Here is a 20092-nt window from a genome sequence, read left to right on the forward strand (position 1 = left end):
GTATCTTTTACCTCCTATTGATCTTATCATGTCAACAAAATCCACAACCAACTCACGTATAGGACCTGTCGGAGTTGGAATGTGACCAGGTGGCCTCATCACACCCCTCCTAACATTGTTTTTAAGACAGATTGTACATCTGCCTTTGACATAATCAATTTGCTCAAGCAATTACAGTGACCAAAAACCATTCTCTTTCGTGTTTTTTCTCCTTACCTCCCCCCTTGCAACATGGGATAACCCATCCATAACCCTTCCTGAATCATCAGACCTAGTAGGTCGGGGGGTGCTGCCATCAGTCCTTTATGATTTCTCAAACAGACCAGCAGAATCTTGTGTGGCCCCTCGGTCCAACCATAATTGTTTATCTATGGCTAACGCCTCTTCTTGCATCGCAATCACATCTTTGAGCTTGATTTTATATTCCAGGTCCACTTCATGGGTGACCCGAAGAACCTTGCCTGCTTTGTTTAATCCTGTAACTGCTTTTGCAGCCTCATCAGCCGCTTTGTTATCTTGTGTGACCCTTGATGTGTCCATTTTGTGTGCTGCACACTATGCTACAGCTATTTCCTTTGGATCCCTCATTGCATGCAACAGTTTCCTTACTGTGCATAATGCTGTATCGGAGAACCATCGGTTTTCTTAAATCCTCGATATTTCCACACTGATCCAAATTAATGACACACATGTGTGCATATGCAGAATCTGTATATATTGTCACTCGCTTGCCTTCAGCCAATAGACAAGCTACAGTCAGGCCCACAAGCTCAGCAAGCTGTGCAGAAGCAGGTTGTGGTATTACTTCTGCTTTCTCAACAACAAATTCAGTTCCCTGGGCTTTGACTACTGCGTAACCAGCACTCAATGAGTCTCCTATTCCATAGCAGGACCCATCAGTCCAATACTCCACATCTGACAGATGCAGTGGGAAAGCTTGCAAGTCTAGATCTGAGCGTTGCAAATCTCTCTACTTCCTGAACACAATCATGTGGCTCTCCATCCTCTGGTGTTGGTAAATTCTCAGCTGGATTTACCGTGACACACCATACAAAGGTGACATCTTCCTGCTCTAAGAGCCTATGATAGTCTCTTAGCCTAGACATAGTCAATGTACATTTACCGAAGTTCAAAAGATTTCAGAGACTATGATGGGTAACAATTTTCACTGGGTAACCCATAGTTACTGAGGATGCTTTATCATGCATTAGATAAACTCCCACCATTGCTCTGTAGCACCGTGGTAGCCCCAATTATACTTCTGAATAGGCAGTAGAATAATACAAAACAGGTTGAGGGATTGTTCCTGTACCTGTGGGCTGACAAAGAACTGCACATGCATATTTGCCCCCAGTGGACGTAGCCACATACAGAAAAAAGTTATTAGAGTAGTCTGGCCGCGCTTGCACTAGAGCTTCTTGTAGCCTCTGTTTGATCGTTTCAAATGCTATAAGACCTTCCTGCGTCCAGGTGAGGTTGCAATGGAGTTGAGCATTCCCAGTCTCTTTTTTCATGACTCTCAAAGGCCTTGTTAGGCAGGCATAATCTTCGACCCAAGCTGAAGAATATCCCGCAATTCCGAGAAACGTCATCATCTCTCTGACTGTTCTCGGATTTGGTGTCTTTCGAATGGCATCCAAATGACTCTCAGAGATGCGTCTGTGTCCATTGGTGATTGTTTGACGCAAAAAAATAACTTTTCTTGACAATACTGTAGCTTCTTTTGAGAAGCCTTGGGTCCTTTGCCTGCCAATAGCTGTAACAGTTTGATTGAGTCCTCAAGGCACGTTTCCTTATCTGGTGAACAGATGACGATGTCGTCCACATACTGACAGTACTTTTCAAAATTTGATCAATCCCAGTCAAGTCATCCTGCAACACTTTATTGAAAATGTGCGGGCTATGTTTGAATCCTTGGGGGAGCCTCTTGTATTTGAAGGTTTGTCCTTTGTATGTGGATCCAAACAACCCTTGACTTTCTTCGCTCAATGGAACACAGAAAAATGCTCCACACAAATCCAACACTGTGAAGTATGTAGCCTCAGGAGGAATTTGGGCTAACAAGGTATGTGGATCTAGTACATCTGCTGGAAAATCCTGCACCACTTCATTCATCGCTCTTAAATCATGTACCAAGCGATAGGACTCATCTGGTTTCTTTAAAGGCAATATAGGCGTATTTCTATGAGGATCCAGACATATTTCCACTACACCTGCTTTTAACAGTCCTTCAATTTGTGTTCAATCCCTTTGATTGCCTCCTCCTTTAGTGGGTATTTGTTCTTCAAAGGAGGTTTGGTTCCTGGTCTCAGTTCAACTCTCACCAGTTGGGCTGACTTCACAAGTCCGATGTCAGTACTATGTGACCACAAACATTGTAGAATTTGTTGCAGCATCTCCTTTCTCATACTGTCTGAGTCCAATTTAGCGCTGAACATTGACTCATGTGTTAGCTGTATCACTTGTGGTTGTCCTTGTCCTTGAGCTGAAATCATGATTTTCATGAACTTCTGATCTTCACTTATCCAGATAGCAAGATTCTCCTTTATTGGTGAAAAAATGGCTTCCTCAGCTTATGCCATCATTTCTCCTATATGCTTCTGCACAAAAACTTCAGCCACCATTAAAGTCACATGTGGCACTCTCCATGTTTGCGGTTGATCAAAAACTGGCTGTGGAAAGGAGACAGTGAGGACCACAGGTGGTAGAACCTGAATCTGTCCTTGCTGTGGTTGAGGTGGTAAGCACAAGAGCAGCTCCTCCCCAGCCACGAGTGTGGACTTCTCCCTGGCCAACCAACTGAACTCCTTTTATGCGCGGTACGAGTCTGGCAGCAGCACCGCTAGCTCGCCGGCTAATTGGAGTTACACCGCTGGGGACGAGCGCGCACTCTCAGTGTCCGTGCACGAGGTCAGGAGAGCTTTGATGCGGGTGAACACCAGGAAAGCTGCGGGCCCAGATGGCATATCTGGACGAGTACTGAAGACCTGTGCTAACCAGCTAGCTCCGGTGTTCACCACAATATTCAACATCTCCCTGGCTGAATCAGTGGTCCCGTCCTGCTTCAAGAGGTCCACCGTCGTTCCTGTCCCGAAGATCGCCTCTCCAACCTGCCTGAATGACTACCGTCCGGTGGCCCTCACCTCGGTGGTCATGAAGTGTTTCGAGAGGCTGATTAAGGATTACATCTGCGCCTCCCTCCCCCGCACCTTGGACCCGTTGCAGTTCGCGTACCGGCAGAACAGATCCACGGATGACGCGGTCTCCAGGGTACTGCACACCACGCTCACGCACCTGGATGGCCAGAAGGGGGCCTATGTGAGAATGCTGTTCATTGATTATAGTTCAGCTTTCAACACCATAGTTCCCACCAGACTGGCTGTCAAGTTGATGGAGCTAGGATTGAATGCTCCGCTGTGCACCTGGATCCTGGACTTCCTCACAGGCCGCCCCCAGGTGGTCAAGGTGGGGAAGTACATGTCAAGCTCCCTCACCCTGAACACAGGATCCCCCCAGGGCTGCGTCCTCAGCCCCCTACTGTACTCCCTGTACACACATGACTGTGTGGCCAGGTCCAGCTCCAACACCATCATCAAGTTTGCTGACGACACCGTGGTCGTGGGCCTGATCACCGACTGCGATGAGAAGGCCTACCGCGAGGAGGTGGCTGACCTGTCACTCTGGTGCCAGGACAACAGCCTACACCTGAACGTCAGCAAAACCAAGGAGCTGATTGTGGACTTTAGATTAATGGGACTTCTGTCGATAGGGTGAGCAGCTTCAGATATCTGGGAGTCCACATCACAGAGGACTTAACATGGACTGTTCACACAGACACTCTGGTGAGAAAAGCGAGGCAGCGTCTCTACCACCTCAGGCAGCTGAGGAAATTCCGGGTCTCGGTGAGGATCCTCAAGTCCTTCTACTCTGGAGCAGTGGAGAGCATCCTGACAGGCAACATCACTGCCTGGTTTGGGAACTGTACTGCCCAGGACAGGCGGGCCCTGCAGAGGGTGGTGCGTTCAGCTGAACGTACCACTGGAACTACCCTCCCCCCCTTGCAGGAGTTATACACCAGGAGGTGTAGTAGCAGAGCCTGTAGGATCATGAAGGATCCTCATCACCCCAACAACGGACTGTTTCAGCTGCTGCGGTCAGGCAAGCGCCTCCGCAGTCACGCAGCGAGAACAGAGAGACTGAGACGGAGTTTCTTCCCACAAGCCATCAGAACTGTCAACGCTGACCTCACCAGGGGTCCTTACTGAGCCATGCACTAGGCTCCACTACCTACTGTACTGTATGTACCATACTGTACCGCATACTGTATCAATGTTCAGGGTTGTTCGTGATGCCGTATTGCTGCGCCGTACTGTTGTATACTGTGCTGTATTATCCCAAACACTACCTCGCACTATTCACATTCACATGCCACTTTAATTCCCATGCCACTTTTAATGCACATATCTGTATATACATAGCCATATTCCTTCAACCTATTCCATTTTATTTCAATTTTTTTTTTTTTTTTATTGTATTTTATTCTATATATTTTTTATCTTATTCTATAAGTGTTCCACTTACTGTATTACGTTTTAGGAGTCAGTTAGTCGGTCTATTAGAAAGGAATTTTCTACTTTTTATTTTATTTTATTTTTGTACTTTTTCCTAGGACTTATTGTGTGCTATCACCGGGTGCGTTGCATTACATTTCACTGCATATATATGTATGGAAGTATGTATATGTATGTGACAAATAAAAATCTTGAATCTTGAATCTTGAATCTAATTGATTTAGTTGTGATTGGCTCTGCATTACCACAGCTTGTTTCTTTTTCTTCTTATTATTATCCACCAACTGTATTTGGTTGAGTTTTCTGAGAGTCTCCTTGTCCTGTTCCTCTTCTTTGTTCTGTGGGAGCTCGGGTACATCTTTAAGGTTGTTTAGCCTTGCCCATCTCTATTATTTGTTCATCCTCATCTTTGAAGAGATAGTTGCACTCCTGGGTAATCACTGGGAGCTTGGGATAAACATCAGTGCACTTCAGTTTCTGTACAGATGCTGTATGTGAGAAGGGTGCGGAATCTTCTCCATCAATTTTCTGTTTCCTTTAAATTTTTCTTTATTTCTTGTCTACATTGTTCTCTTTTTTCCATTGCAGCTTCGAACCATGTCTGTACCTCCTTTACGAACAGCTGCAGAATGCCAAGTTCTGTTTGTCTTTTCTCCGTGCATCTCTTTCCTTTCTTGCCTTTATTTTGATTTATTTTATATGTGGACACAAGCACCTGCATTGTTTTAATCACATCCGGGTTAAGAGTTCCTTCAACTGGCCATGGTTGTTCAATGTCAGTCCAACGCTTGCTCCATTTTCCTGATATTTTGGAATATCATTAATAAGGGGATTATTCTTTCGCACTACATCATTAGGAGTGATTACTTTTGTAATTTTGGTATACATTTTTGACATCCTAATGACCCTCTTATTTTTATTTTATTGTAAATCGAATTGACTCATTTAAAAATTTGTTTATTAAGCACCGTGTTATCACACTCAACCAAAAACAGCTGAATTTGCTAACCACAAAGGAGACCAAATCGCTTACCACTTGTGAAAGCCAATTCACTTGTTCACCATCTGATGCATCTGATCACACTCATTTATGTTAAATTATCAAAATTATATCAATGTTCACTCCCAAAACAGCCAAGATAAACCATACTCAGATAATGAAACCAATATTCACAGCACTCGACAGTTTTTAAATCAAATCAGCTTTTCCACATGTGATCAATCAATCGATAATACTCCATTAATTAGGCAAATGCCTTGATTAGTCAGTCCGTTGCCACGTCTCTCACTTAATAATTGCAAATGCAATGTATGAAAAATAACTACTACAAACCTATAGGTGAAAACAAGCTAAACACGTATATTATAACTAAATGAATAGACATTTAGGTAAATGCAGGTGAGGTCTGTTGAAAGAGTTTGTGGATAAAAATGTACTGGCCTTTAACTGGTTCAACTGGATTCAGGATTCTAAAACGTTGTCATCCGCAAGCCTCAGTGTCTGTGAAGATAAGCCAGATGTCTTGTCATCTGCCCTTTGGATGATTCAATTCAGCCTCATTCCATCTTCTCTGTCTTTCCCCCACCTTTCACTCAGCATAGTAAAAGAGAGGAAGAAAGAAAAAAGAAAAAGAACAACAGAAGAATTCAGTGTCTTAGGCTCACTCTAAATTCTTATACACACTGTAGTACAATTCAGTGTGACATACATTATCAACTTTATTATTTCGCACGCACTTGAAATAAAGCAATGGTTACCTTTAATCATGCAATGTATTTAAAGTCCAAAGAGTGTATTAGTCAATCTGATATCACCTTTAATGAGTTATTTTTATTCTAATTATCTATTTATTTTTATTTTATTTCATTATTTTTATTCTATTTATCTATTAAATTTATTTTATCTTATTATTCTTTCTTCTAACTACTGAGAGAAAGGAGTAGGGGGGGGGGGGCTCAACACAGCCCATCCTGTCAAGAGGAGTTAATTAAGTTTAAGTTCCATTCTGTATGAAGCCCCACCCCTTGCTCCGCCTCTTAAATTTAGCAAAAGCTTCCAGTATGGACTGGTCGTCAGTGAGTGAACATCCTGTTTTGGCTCCCATAGGAACAGCCCAGCTCACTGCAGTTACGCACAGCCGAAACATGAAACCTCTTTTCTTGCATAAAAAAACAGCGTCTCCCTTCACCCCAACAAGACTATCTGCTCTTTTAAGCAGACAGGACTCACAGAAATCACCGCCACACACACCCCAAGCATTAAAAGAAAAAGAAAAAACCCACACACTAATCAAACAATTCACAAATCCTACTTCCAATTGAGAGCAGGAGATTTTCTTTTATTTTCTGGATGTGTACATGCATGTGTAGGCAGACTGGCTCTAGTCCTTCAGATGGTTCATTTTGTTATTAAATATATAAAGCCCTGTAAAGGTTCATAGCCTTTATCAAATGTACAACCGTCCTTGGAAAAAAGGCTCATATATATTTATCAAACGTCCTTAAAGAAAAAGGCTCATATATTTATCAAACGTCCTTAAAGAAAGGCCCATAATCTTTATTATCAACTTTACAAAGTCTGTAAACAGGCTCATATATGTTTATCATTCGAGGGGAAAGAAATGTTTCATTTTATGTATTATTCAACTGCTCACCACATATGTATACATATTTAATAACACATTTATTCTATATATCACTTACACATAGACAAAAAAATACACAAAGCTCTTCACACATCTCCAAATCTCAGTAATGACGCACCGCGCGCTGTGACCGGATTGGTCCAGGTCTGGGCAGCTGGTGTTATTCGGACAATAAGCAATGGCATCGAATCTTAATTTTTTTTTTAACTCTGCTTAAACAAATACATAATATATGAATGATGTCAATATAACAATACTATTCACAGAATGGCTGTTATTGGTGTCAGGGAATTGCAGTTATTGAGTGTACAAGCGAGCTGGATTATGTGATGTTGATGTGGTGTATGACAATAACCGTAACTTGATTTATAGGAAAGTTAAGTAGGTTCACAAGATTTACTCTCTACAAAGATGTGGGTGGGTTAGGGTTAGGGTTAGGGTTAAAATAACCTTTGGGTTGTATTTGGGAAGTGATCCAGCAGATTTACTTTGACTTGGCAGCCTTCTCAGTCTTCTTTGGGAGCAGAAAAGCGTGGATGTTGGGCAGGACGACGCCCTGAATGATGGTCACTCCACCCCGGAGCTGGTTGAGCTCCTCGTCGTTGGGAACAGCCAGCTGCAGTGACGGGGGATGATGCAGGTCTTCTTGTTGCCACGGGCAGCGTTTCCAGCCAACTCCAATATCTCAGCGGTTACTCCAGCACGGCTGCCAGGTAGACGGAAGAGCCGGCACCGACGCGCCGGGCATAGTTGTCTTTGCGCAGCAGCCTGTGAACGCGGCCGACGGGGAACTGGAGACCGGCACGGGAAGAGCGAGTCTTGTCCCCCCCAATGATCAAAAAGAAACCTAAGCCACCCACACACACACACACACACACACACACACACACACACACACACACACACACACACACACACACACACACACACACACACAGGCACACACACAGTTCCGACTTTTACCCCTGAAAGATAGTGGACGTTCAAAATGCTTTATCAAAAAGCATGTCCTATACTTCTGTCTTGAAAGAATTAAACATGGTATACTTAAATCTTTTTCTTGCAATATTGTCTTCTTCTAACTCGCTGAAGGTCATCTGAGGTCTTCAGACGTTGGTTTTAATTGTACAAGGGTCTGATCAGAGAGGTGCTAAGGAGAAGCTCTCTGAGTGGATGTATAGATATATTTCTGAGCAAACCAGAAAAAAAAAACATTAACACAACAAATTCACGAAGATAGAAGAATAGAGTCTGTCATGTGTGGTTTTAAACTCGGGTGTCATGTGAGGAGGTGGTGTCTAAATTGTCGTCAAGGCCTACATAAGCAGGAGACCAAGATTCCAGAGGGGGCTCAGGGTCGTCAAAAGGGATGGCAACAAAGGTTTTAACGATTTGGGTGGTCAAGCGGGGTAGTAATGGTATTATACTGTAGTTTCGTTTCTTGATGGGTGTGATGTGTTGAAGAATGAAGGAGTGACTGCTGACGCTGACTTGATTAAAATAATAGTTTAATTACACAAATCAGCATCAATCCAGACTTGCCATGGATGTCCTGGGAGATACCCGAGCCGGATGGAATCCCTGCCAAGTGACGCTCTGCATTCACTTTTAAAGCTGTACAGAGATAACATACCACATCTGGTTCCAACCCATAGGTGCCCCTTCAGCCTCAGTTCTGTCATAAATCTAAACATTTCCTCCTCTGGTTGAGCTGGAGGAATCAACAAAATTTCTCTCCCATAGGACCTCTGAATAGACCCATTATTGTCTTCGCTCTTCGTATGAGATCGAGGCAATAAATCTACAGTAACATACGTTACTATTATTCCCGCACTATATCTCAGCTCTGGGAGCTCAGTGACCTATTCACCTCAAACCTTCCAGACACCTCAATACAAACCAAACAAGTCCATAGAAAAACAAGGACGGCGACTAAAGCGGTGGCACTAAGAGTGAGCCAGTGGCACCAATTCATGAGAAACCACCAGGACCCACTCTGAGTGTCGGTGACCTCCTCCTTAAGAGTGACTTCACAAAATTGGATAAGCTTATGTAAAGCTTTGTCTATGACATGGCCGTTGGCGTCGTTGTTGGGGACAAAAGTACAACAAGCCGTTCCAACCAGGACGCAGACCCCACCTTGTGCTGCTGTGAGCTGGTCCAGCACTATACGGTTTTGTAGGGAAAATTGTCGGAGCACGCAAAGTTTTTGTGTCGTGGTCTTGGTTATGTGTAGAGATTAGTTCAAAAAGGCGGGAAATTGATAAAGTAAAGTTAGCATAGTATAGCATAGTTTTACCAACCCTGGTCGAAGGGAAGAGCGAGAGTAGGACCTTTTGGCCCACAATCCATAATTTGTGATCCTCTGGGACGTCGGAGGCCCGAACGGGGTCATGGGGGCCGAAGGTGGGTAGCGCGTGTTTAGTGCGAGTGGTGTGGACATCAGCACTCATGTGGAAAACTGGGACGATAAAGGTGTGATTGGCTGTGGTGCAAATGCTATTCCAGCCAACTGGGAGATGGGTGTATGCACTATGGCCACATAACCAGAAACACAGTTTAGTAGACGAGTGCCATTAAGGCCGGGAGCTGAGTCAGTGCTATGTGTCGTACTGCCGGGAACATGTATTTTATTAACTGTGATTGGGGCAGTTATATTCTCAGGAAGTAAAGTATGTGACGTAAAGTATGATCATGGACAATGTATATGGGGACAACAACAATTATAGCAATGGTGAGTAGGAAACAAACAGTACCGCGTAGGCAACAAAACCCTGTAAGGTGAAAAGAGTGCCATGGCCGCAGGTGTGGTTGATGTGGTTCCATTGCAGTTGCAGTGTGAGCAGCGTTCGGTGTACGCTCACGTTGTCTTCTCAACGAGTAGCTCGAGGGGAGGAGGAACTTTCTTACTGTGGGAGGCGTGAACCCAGGAGGCACGGCCTTTGACCTTGAGGGCGTTGTTGGTGACAAGCAGGACTTGGAGCGGTCCCAGGAAACTGGGATTTTGCCAAGATGACCGTCGTAGGTTCTATACGAGGACCCAGTCCCCATGTTGGAACTGATGGAGGGGTTTGTACTCAGGCGGATGTTGAGCTGCTTTTTCCTTTTCAAGGGATGTCGGGTAGCGGGTGAGACAGTTCTGGTGATTTAGTTGGGGTCAGGTGGGTTCAGTCGGGTTCAGTCAGTTATAAGTTTGTCAAGGTTATATGTGGGTATTAGTTAATAATCAGCATTATTATCTTATTCTAAATGTGTGTAGTTTGGAGTGGGTGGAACTACTATGATTTAATTATGATGTCGCTGTGTCGTGACAGAGCAGTGGATCCTGGGTGGGGTTAGCCACACACACACATTCACACGTCATCAGCAAAGCGCATGCAGTTGGAATCTCTTCCAGAAATTTCCCTCAGTATGCTCCAACCCTCTAGCAGCTCACTTCCCTTTATCTCTATCCAGTACTTTTAACAGTCCTTTTCTCATCCTTTTTTCCCTGTCCTTCGGTTTCCCTCACAATACAATAATTTTTCCGTCATCTTTATCCAAACACTCAAACAACATAAGTTTCAGCAATAATTCTGCAACACAAAATACAATTCACACGAGGAGGAAACAGACATTGTACAACTACCAAAGTCTTACCACGTCCCAGACAGTCAACACTAATACAGATTTCAAAATGGCTCTGTGAACCTTATTTCCGATGGGCCCTGTTGACTGGGTCAGATGATGGTCCGCGGTTCAGACCATAAACAAACCTGCATACTCTCACATATTTACATTTACATTTACATTTAGTCATTTAGCAGACGCGTTTATCCAAAGCGACTTACAAGGGAGAATAACATTCAAGCTACATTGCGACAGAGATTAGTGTCACAACAACATTATTAACAACAACTTATTTGACTCTTTTGGCACAATGAGGGTATAGTTAAAAGACCACTGACTGTGGACCTGAGAGTTCTTGCTGGTTCGTGTAGAATTAGCAGTTATTTTATAAACTGAGGTGCACGGCCATTTATTGCTTTATTTACAAGTAGCAGAATTATTTTAATCTATCCTGGTTTTAACAGGTAGCCAATGTAGAGATAAAGAACAGGTGTGATGTGTTAAAATTTGTATTTTCTGTGATGTCAGTGGGGGCGAGAAGTGTGGCTTGATTGAGTGGGGAACAGCATTGGATTTTTATGTTTGGCATGTCAAGCAGATGCACATGATAACGCAAAAGTCTTTGTGGTGTCATTTGTGTTGGTTTATCAGTTTGTAGGATCAGTTCTAATTTATAAGAGAAATATGCCACCGGGCGGAATCTTCCCCCATGATGCTGACACAGCACCGATAGCATATATCCACCCTTTTGATCCACAAACCAAGTAAACGGGAGTCCATAGTCAGTGACGGTATGGGAATGTTTCAGATCAGTGAAGGCCCCCGGAGCCTTCTGTACCGAAGGCAGGAGGATGGCAAGCTGCAGACTGCACTCTTTGACCATCTTGAATTGGGGCCCTCCGCTGTCGTTACACCACACACACACACACACACACACACACACACACACACACACACACACACACACACACACACACACACACACACACACACACACACACACACACACACACACACACACACACACAGGGGCGTGTGTGTATGTGTATGTGTATGTATGTGTGTGTGTGTTATATTATTTGGGGCATGAATGTCATCAAGTATGTGACACCATGGCGCACATGACTTGTGTATACTTTAGACTCAGTGCTCGAAACTGGAAAAACTGTCATGGGTGCTGCATTTTACAATACACTGGAAACTATAATCGTTCAAAGAAGATGTTTTTGCACCGCAGAAAGTTCAAAGATCCACTGGAGGAACCAACATTTTCATTTGTGTTCGTACTGCATCAGCCAGGAACGATCATAATTTTTTAAACACCGTTATTCAGGGAAATTTCAACTGAACACAAGACGCTTGTGGGAGGGGCTGCGAACAATAACAAACTACAAGAGCAGCTCCTCCCCAGCCACGAGTGTGGACGCCTCCCTGGCAAACCAACTGAACTCCTTTTATGCGCGGTTCGAGTCTGGCAGCAGCACCGCTAGCTCGCCGGCTAATTGGAGTTACACCACTGGGGATGAGCGCGCACTCTAAGTGCCCGTGCACGAGGTCAGGAGGGCTTTGATGCGGGTGAACACCAGGAAAGCTGCGGGCCCAGATGGCATATCTGGGCGAGTAAGGAAAACCTGTGCTAACCAGCTAGCTCCGGTGTTCACCACAATATTCAAAATCTCCCTGGCTGAATCAGTGGTCCCGTCCTGCTTCAAGAGGTCCACCGTCGTTCCTGTGCCGAAGATCACCTCTCCAACCTGCCTGAATGACTACCGTCCGGTGGCCCTCACCTCGGTGGTCATGAAGTGTTTCGAGAGGCTGATTAAGGATTACATCTGCGCCTCCCTTCCCCGCACCTTGGACCTGTTGCAGTTTGCATACCAGCAAAACAGATCCACGGATGACGCGGTCTCCCAGGTACTGCACACCACGCTCACGCACCTGGATGGCCAGAAGGGGCCCTATGTGAGAATGCTGTATATATTAATAGTATATATATATATATACATATATATATTCATCTTCATATTAGAAATATATATAATAATAATAATTTTATATTTATATATATATATATATATATATATATATATATATATATATATAAATATATATATACATATATATATATCATTAATCCCTTCATCATCCACTATTATAAGTGTCTATCCAACCATGCTGGATTCAATTTAAATTGATGACATTTGGCTGGCAGAATCCATGTCCGAAAAGTGATTCTGAAAATGATGTCGTAACCCTGTTAATGCAGAGTTAGCCTGAATGGAAGATATTTGATATATCAGTCATTTTTGGTAATGTATTGATCACATGCATGTTGTCATGCAATTTTAGAATTTTTTACTCAGGCAAAATTTTAAAATAAATGCTTTGGTTAATTTCAACAGCAACCTTTTTTATTCCTCATTTTGGGAGACAAAAACATAGTTTCTGTTATTGATTAGGGTAATATTGACTTCTTCTCAGAAAAAAGTGTGAGAAATGATTGCTTGTGCAGAGTTTTAATTTGTGAATTAATCAAAACAATGTATTTAGCATTTTGGTAGGCATAATGCACATTGCACCATGAAATGCAATACAATTGCCAATGAGGGTTTTACAGATACATTATCTTATATATGTGGTGTTTCACATTTGATACACACATTTTCACAACACAGTCTTAAAAATAATAAGCTATGGGATGTTAATCAATTATAAGTTGCCCCAAACCAGAAGATATTTATCTTGAAATATGAGTCACAATATAATTGTTATTGTGGCGATAACATTTTAGCAAAGCCCTCCTTGCAAAACAAATCGTTAAATAAAGTCAAGAAATTTTGGTTTAAGGATTGAAAGCCCCTCTACTGTCTCTGCAGTGCACGGATGATCCACCATAGCGCAGAAGACATGTCTGTTCTCGATTTTTTAAGATCATTGCATCACAAAAGGGGATATTATGGAAGTATAACAGTACTTACATTTTGAGGACAAAATATACACACCCCAAGGAACATGCAATTGATGCCTCTTCAGAATCATATTTGCCTGACACATGACGTGGTTCACTTCCTTCGCTATGCTAACGACATATTTGTTGAGTTTCCCCTCTCTATCAAAGAGCATTTTTGGGTGTTACCAAGAAGTAAATTATTTCTCGCTTCATTTGTGCAGTAATAAATTCTACCAGATCTATGAACTTCAAAGTCTGTGACTTTTAAATACAGCGTGTTAGTATGGTCACAATAGCCTACATTGTTAACGATCCTTATAGCTCTTTTTTGTTGTATGCAGAATGAATGTAATGTGCTTTTGTACACGTTACCCCACACCTCCATGCAGTAATTCAGATACAGGAATACGAGTGAACAACACAAAGTGTCTATTTCCTTTTATTTTAAAGAGAGTGGTTAAAGCGATGGTCTAGAAATCCAATGGGGTGTCCCCGAGTCATTTCAAATCCTTCCAACTACGATTTGTACTGTTGTCCTATCTCTGAACCTATTTTTAATTCTATGTGTCAGTTTTTTCTCAAAATATGTCCAAAAGTCAAGTATCATTTTGCAGCTTCTTCCTCATTTGATATGAATTTCCTTGCATTTTCAAACCACGATATGTAGTCGTGGCCAAGTGGTTAAGGCGGTGGACAACTCCATTGGGGTTTCCCAGCGCAAATTAAAATCCTGCTGACTACGATGATCAGGGATGTCACTGCTTTCATGATGTTTGAATTTTTGCGCAAGTGTCTCCTGGAAATATCTCTGTGGATGGGATGGTTTAAGTAGCCACACCTGATGCTCATTGGTTGGGCTAACGAGCATCCGGTTTAAAAACCCCGTCCACACACTCAGTCACAATAGGAGCCCTGTGTCATGACATGTTTCATCTGCTCTTGGCTAGTTCCGCCAAGCCTCAGCTCTACAATAAACTGGTGCTATCAACCAAACGTAATCTGTGCCATAGGTCCCTGAACACGTCACTTGGGTGGCGCGTGGTGGTGAAACTGTGACAGTGGTGCCCAATGTGGGGCTCCGGCACAGGGAAGGGACACGGAAGTGCTGCCCAGAGGTGCCCTGGAGCCACCAGTGGTCTAACAGGCGGCCCCAGCACCAGCCCTCTTTCGACTGGCAGCAGCAGCACCTAGGGGGTTCAAATCCTGCAGATTATGATTCATGAGGTTGTTCTAACTCTAAAAGTCTTGAAATTCTGTGTGCCAGATTCTGATGGAAACATTTCAAAGTTAAGTATGTTTTTGCAGCCGCTGCAATTATTTATGTTTGAGTTCATTGCGCTGAGTGTCTCCTGAAAATATCTCCAGAAGACAAATACATTTTTTGAGCCTCTTCCTCATTTGATCGGAATTTCCTGGCGTTTTAAATTCACTATCCATGTATTTAACATCCGAGTTGATAAGGCGATGGACTCTAAACCCATTGGGGTGTCCCCCAAAAGGTTCAACTACAGGGCCGACTACAATTCACAAATATATCCTTGCTTCCATGATGTCTTAATTTATTGCGCTGTTGTCTCCCAAAAAAAAACAACAACGCAATACTTTGTCTTGTTGCAGCTTCTTCCTGATTTGGTCAAAATGTCCTTGCATTTTAACCCCACAAACAATGTGATTGTTGTTGAGTGGTCATGGCAGGGCTATATTTCCATCCAATTGTCCCCATGCGGAATCAGATCCTGTCCACCACCTTTGGCAAAAATGACCTTTTCTTGATGTTTGAATTTGTTACAGTCGTTTCTCCTTAAAATATCTCCAGCTGTCAATTACATAGTAAAGCTTCTTCCTCATTTCATTGGAATATTCTTGCGCTTTAAAACCGCAAACTATGTTGCTGTGGCCAACTGCTTAAGACTAGAAATCTGTTGGGGTGCGTAGTTTCAAAAAATGCGGACTACTATTTTCATTCTTGTCCAGTTGTCGGACGAAGCGGAGGCACCATCGAGATAACTTTTACTAGCCCTAACCCTAAACCTAACCCTGATAAAAAGGTTCGGATACAGTCCTGATACATCATTCAGACGCATCCAGCTGTGAAAATAATTTGTAAAATCATCAGAGACAATCCAACCACAGAAATACAGCCTCTCTTTCAAATCACACTTAAAATCCAGATAGCTACGTTGACAAAAATGGGGTCAAAAACCTTCAAGTCAGAACTTCAATGCCCTATTCATCGGAAACTGATGGACACAAAATCTATTTTTTCTCTACCCTTTACATGAATAACTGAGTGGGTAATATGGGAATGGACAGCTGCTGAAGACATGCCCCGGCCCGTGCATTGCCTTTAGCATCCGATTTCAACTGTCCAGTCATCGGATGAAGCGGAGGACGTCATCGAGATAACTTTTACTAGCCCTCACCCTAACCCTAACCTAACCATAACCGTAACCCATTTCTTTTTGGGTATTTTCTGATCCACTTCTCAAAGCAGCACTCTTTTGTACATTATGTCTCTTTTGGTTGAAGTATTCACAAATTGAAAGTGAATGCAAGAAGGTGCCATGAACAAGAAAACATTTACTTTTGTGGATCTTGGCTGTCCTGGAAGTATTGGCAGTCGCTGAAAGAGCTGGAAATGAAGAAACACAAATTTGAAAGGAGGCCAAGCACTGAGGGAATTTCAATTTCTCTTCTGTATTCGTCCAGTTAATTAGAATGAGTAGTGTAGAATGCGACATCCGACTTGTTTTGTTTTGGATGGATTGCACCTTATTTCATCAGTTCGCCGTCAGGAAGGCGAACTGATTGACACAAAATCTCTTGTATCTTTACCCTTTACATTAATAACGGAGTGGGTAATATGGGAATGGAGAGCTGCTGACGACGTACCACGGCACGTGCATTGCCTTTAGCATCCGATTTCAACTGTCCAGTCGTCAGATGGAGCGGAGGACGCCATCGTCATCATCAAAACTTGTTATCTAATTAAACTTTTGTGTCATTGTCATAATTTCCGTTGGTGTGGTTTGCGTCAACTTTCGTTTTTGGCCATCAGACTCTGGCAAAGTTGAGATCGACATCTGAACCTACAATCTTGAGGATATCCTGAACAGGGGTTAGATCATTAAAATCCTCCTGATTGGGTTCGATCATAAATTCATTATTTGCATTTGTACTGTCATTGTTGTCATCATTAGGAACTTGTGTGTACAGCATAGTTTTAGTCATGGAGTTCTCTATGAGTCTTTATGACAACCCTCAAATGCATGGAATACAACAACAACCACACATAGCTATAATTGCAATAATTACTGCTAATGATAAAAGGATTGATTGTAAGATGCCACTTCATTAACCAAACATGCTCTTTAGACATTTGGTGAATGGATTATCTATCCCTGCATTTTCCATCATCTCCTCAAACAATGCTGTCAGTCCAACCAACGCTTTAGTCACGCTGCCGTCAGGAGCGGTGTTGTTTGGGATGAAAGTACAACATACGTCGCCAAACATCTTACAAACACCACCATCTTTAGCCAGCAAAATATCCAATGCCATTCGATTTTGCCACGTCATCAAACTAGTTTTATCCAATTGCTCTGCCAGGCCCCTTATCCCATCCCAAGTTCCGCTAAGGCCGCTAAGCCCAAAGCAGCCCAAAGCCCGAAGCCCAAAGCCTAAAGACCAAAGCCCAAAGCAGCCAAGAAGACAGCTCCAAAGAAGAAATGAATTAATTCCATCCCGTTGGACCAGGGGTGGGAAAACTACGGCCCTCGGGCCACATCCGGCCCGTTGGACTTTTTTATGCGGCCCGCCAAAGATTGGTACAGAATTCATAATTATGACTGCATTCATTTCACCTTGACCTGTAATGCCTGGCGTTTCACCAGGTGCCGCATTAGGCGCGGTGACTTGATTTTGTGGAGCCCGAGCTACTCTCTGTTATTACTCTGCTACTACTCTGAACCCATCTGCAACAACGAGTGAGCCAAAGAAAAGAAAAGTCCACAGTGAGTGTCGAGTGTTTAATAAGGAATGGACAACTAAATACTGCATGTCTTAATTGCCAAGAAACGATTGCGGTTTTAAAGGAATACATCAGCCCTCACTTTTCTACCAGGCATGCTAATAATGCTAACAACCGATCAACGCATATTCATATTCATATTCAGCTGGTGTCATGTCCCTTCTCACAAGACCCTGAAACAGCGACACAGGAGTTGCAGTTGGAACTGATTGATCTCCAATGTGACACCGTCTTAAAGGAGAAGTTCAACTCTCTTAAACTGGATGAGTTTTATGCTTCATTAAGCGCAGCCAAATTTCCAAACATCCAGAAGATGGCACAGAGGATGCTGGTGTTGTTTGGCTCTACGTATGTGCGTGAACAGACTTTTAGTGTGATTAACACAAACAAAGCACCCCAAAGATCCCAGTTGAGTGATGAACACCTCAGATCTGTTCTGAGAATTGCCACAACAAAATTAAAACCAGACTTGGATGCACTGGCAAAAATGGGTGAATAACAACACCATTCCCATTAAAAGGTAAGTGTATTAACACTGTCATGCTTTTTTTCTGTTTATGTTTGATATGTTTGCATCTTGTGCTGACCCGGCCCGTCTGTCAAATTTTCAAATTCAATGTGGCCCCTGAGCCAAAAAGTTTGCCCACCCCTGCGTTGAACCCACAAAAGCTCTTTTTGTAGAGGCTCCCACACCCTCATAGAGAGCACTTCTTCGACAACTATCGATGGAAAAATTGGCATTTTAGAAACAATAATCATAATAAATCCATATTCAAAAGAAAATAACACTCATTGGTGGCTCAACAGTGACGTGGAGCCAGTACAGAGAATCATCTAAATAATTATAATATAATAATACTTGACAGTTATTATTCATAATAATCATATTCCACTGCTAATACATAACAATAATATCAATTATATTCTTATATATATATATATATATATATAAAATAAAAAAAACGTTTTTATATAAAATATATTTATAAACTGTAAAATAAAAATTAAATGTTCATTCATTTAATTATTCATTTCAGCTATTTAAGTTGATGTGATAGTATAATATTTCACTTCATATATATATTTTTAAAATGACATTATATTATAATGCATATTGTTCTCTACTCCATGACACATATTTAACATGTAAATTTATCATCAGTGTTTATTGAAAATAACTCCATAAACTAATAAAAAACGTCAACCATTCAAAATGTTTTGGCGAAACTTTCATGAATCATGGTCACGTGACAACTGCCATGGACAAACCAGCACACAGCACGAGCGCAGAAGGGACTATATATATATCTGAGCTCCATATCTGAGGGTATAAAAGATATTTATTCCGCAGAATAAAGAGAAAGATTCAGATGCACTTTAAAAACAGTGAATATCGTAGTTGTAGATTTGAAGAAGCTAGCTTTTTTTGCAAAGAAAAAGTTGATCTTGAGACCAGCCATTTGATTTGCTGTTGCCTTCAGTTACACCTGAGGACTGTTTTAACAAAGAAACATGAAACACATGTGGTGCCGGGAAGGCATAAATTGAGTTTTTACACAAACGGTCCTTTTATGAGCTACAAAAACACAGATAAGGATTAAAACAGTTGTGCCAGTTGTGTGATGTGAGATTTCCCAATAAAGACCTGAGGTAATCACCAAACAAACCACATGCCCCTCAGCATTTAGACATCAATTGGTTGTGAAGTAATATCATTCATGAGCATTTTTCTACCACACCCTCCTTTTGTTCCCAGTGGAACAATACAAAAGAAAAATGCACTAATAAAAAGATATCATATAATTGAGGCAAAGGGATCACAAAATTACCTCAATGCAATACAATTTGTAGGACAAAGATCTCCTAAGAATTATATCTCAAATAGAATTAGACTGGGAAACAAACATCTTATGAAAACCGTTATAATAACAATAAAGATGTAAATGTATCTTTATTGTTATCGTTATATACATACATATATCTATATATATTTCATGTCCGTCCAGCGGAATGATTTTTGCTTTGGGTGCGAGAAGTCCTAGGTCCAAATCCGGATGAGCCCAAAGACTAAAATTTCTCCTTGCTGATGGATTTCTTAAACACTTTAAATAATCTGCAGGTTCTCAAGTATGCCTACATTGCTCATCTTGACTCCTCAGTCTAATTCAAGCTATGCTAGGTTACAATGGACTATAGTTGTAGCGAACATCGACTTCAGTAATTCAACTTTGTGACATGTAAAAACGTCTAACGCTAAAGTACAATGTGGCAGTTAGTCCAGGGAGCC

This window comes from Zeus faber (assembly GCF_960531495.2).
Source record: "Zeus faber genome assembly, contig: SCAFFOLD_39, whole genome shotgun sequence".
Taxonomy (NCBI): domain Eukaryota; kingdom Metazoa; phylum Chordata; class Actinopteri; order Zeiformes; family Zeidae; genus Zeus; species Zeus faber.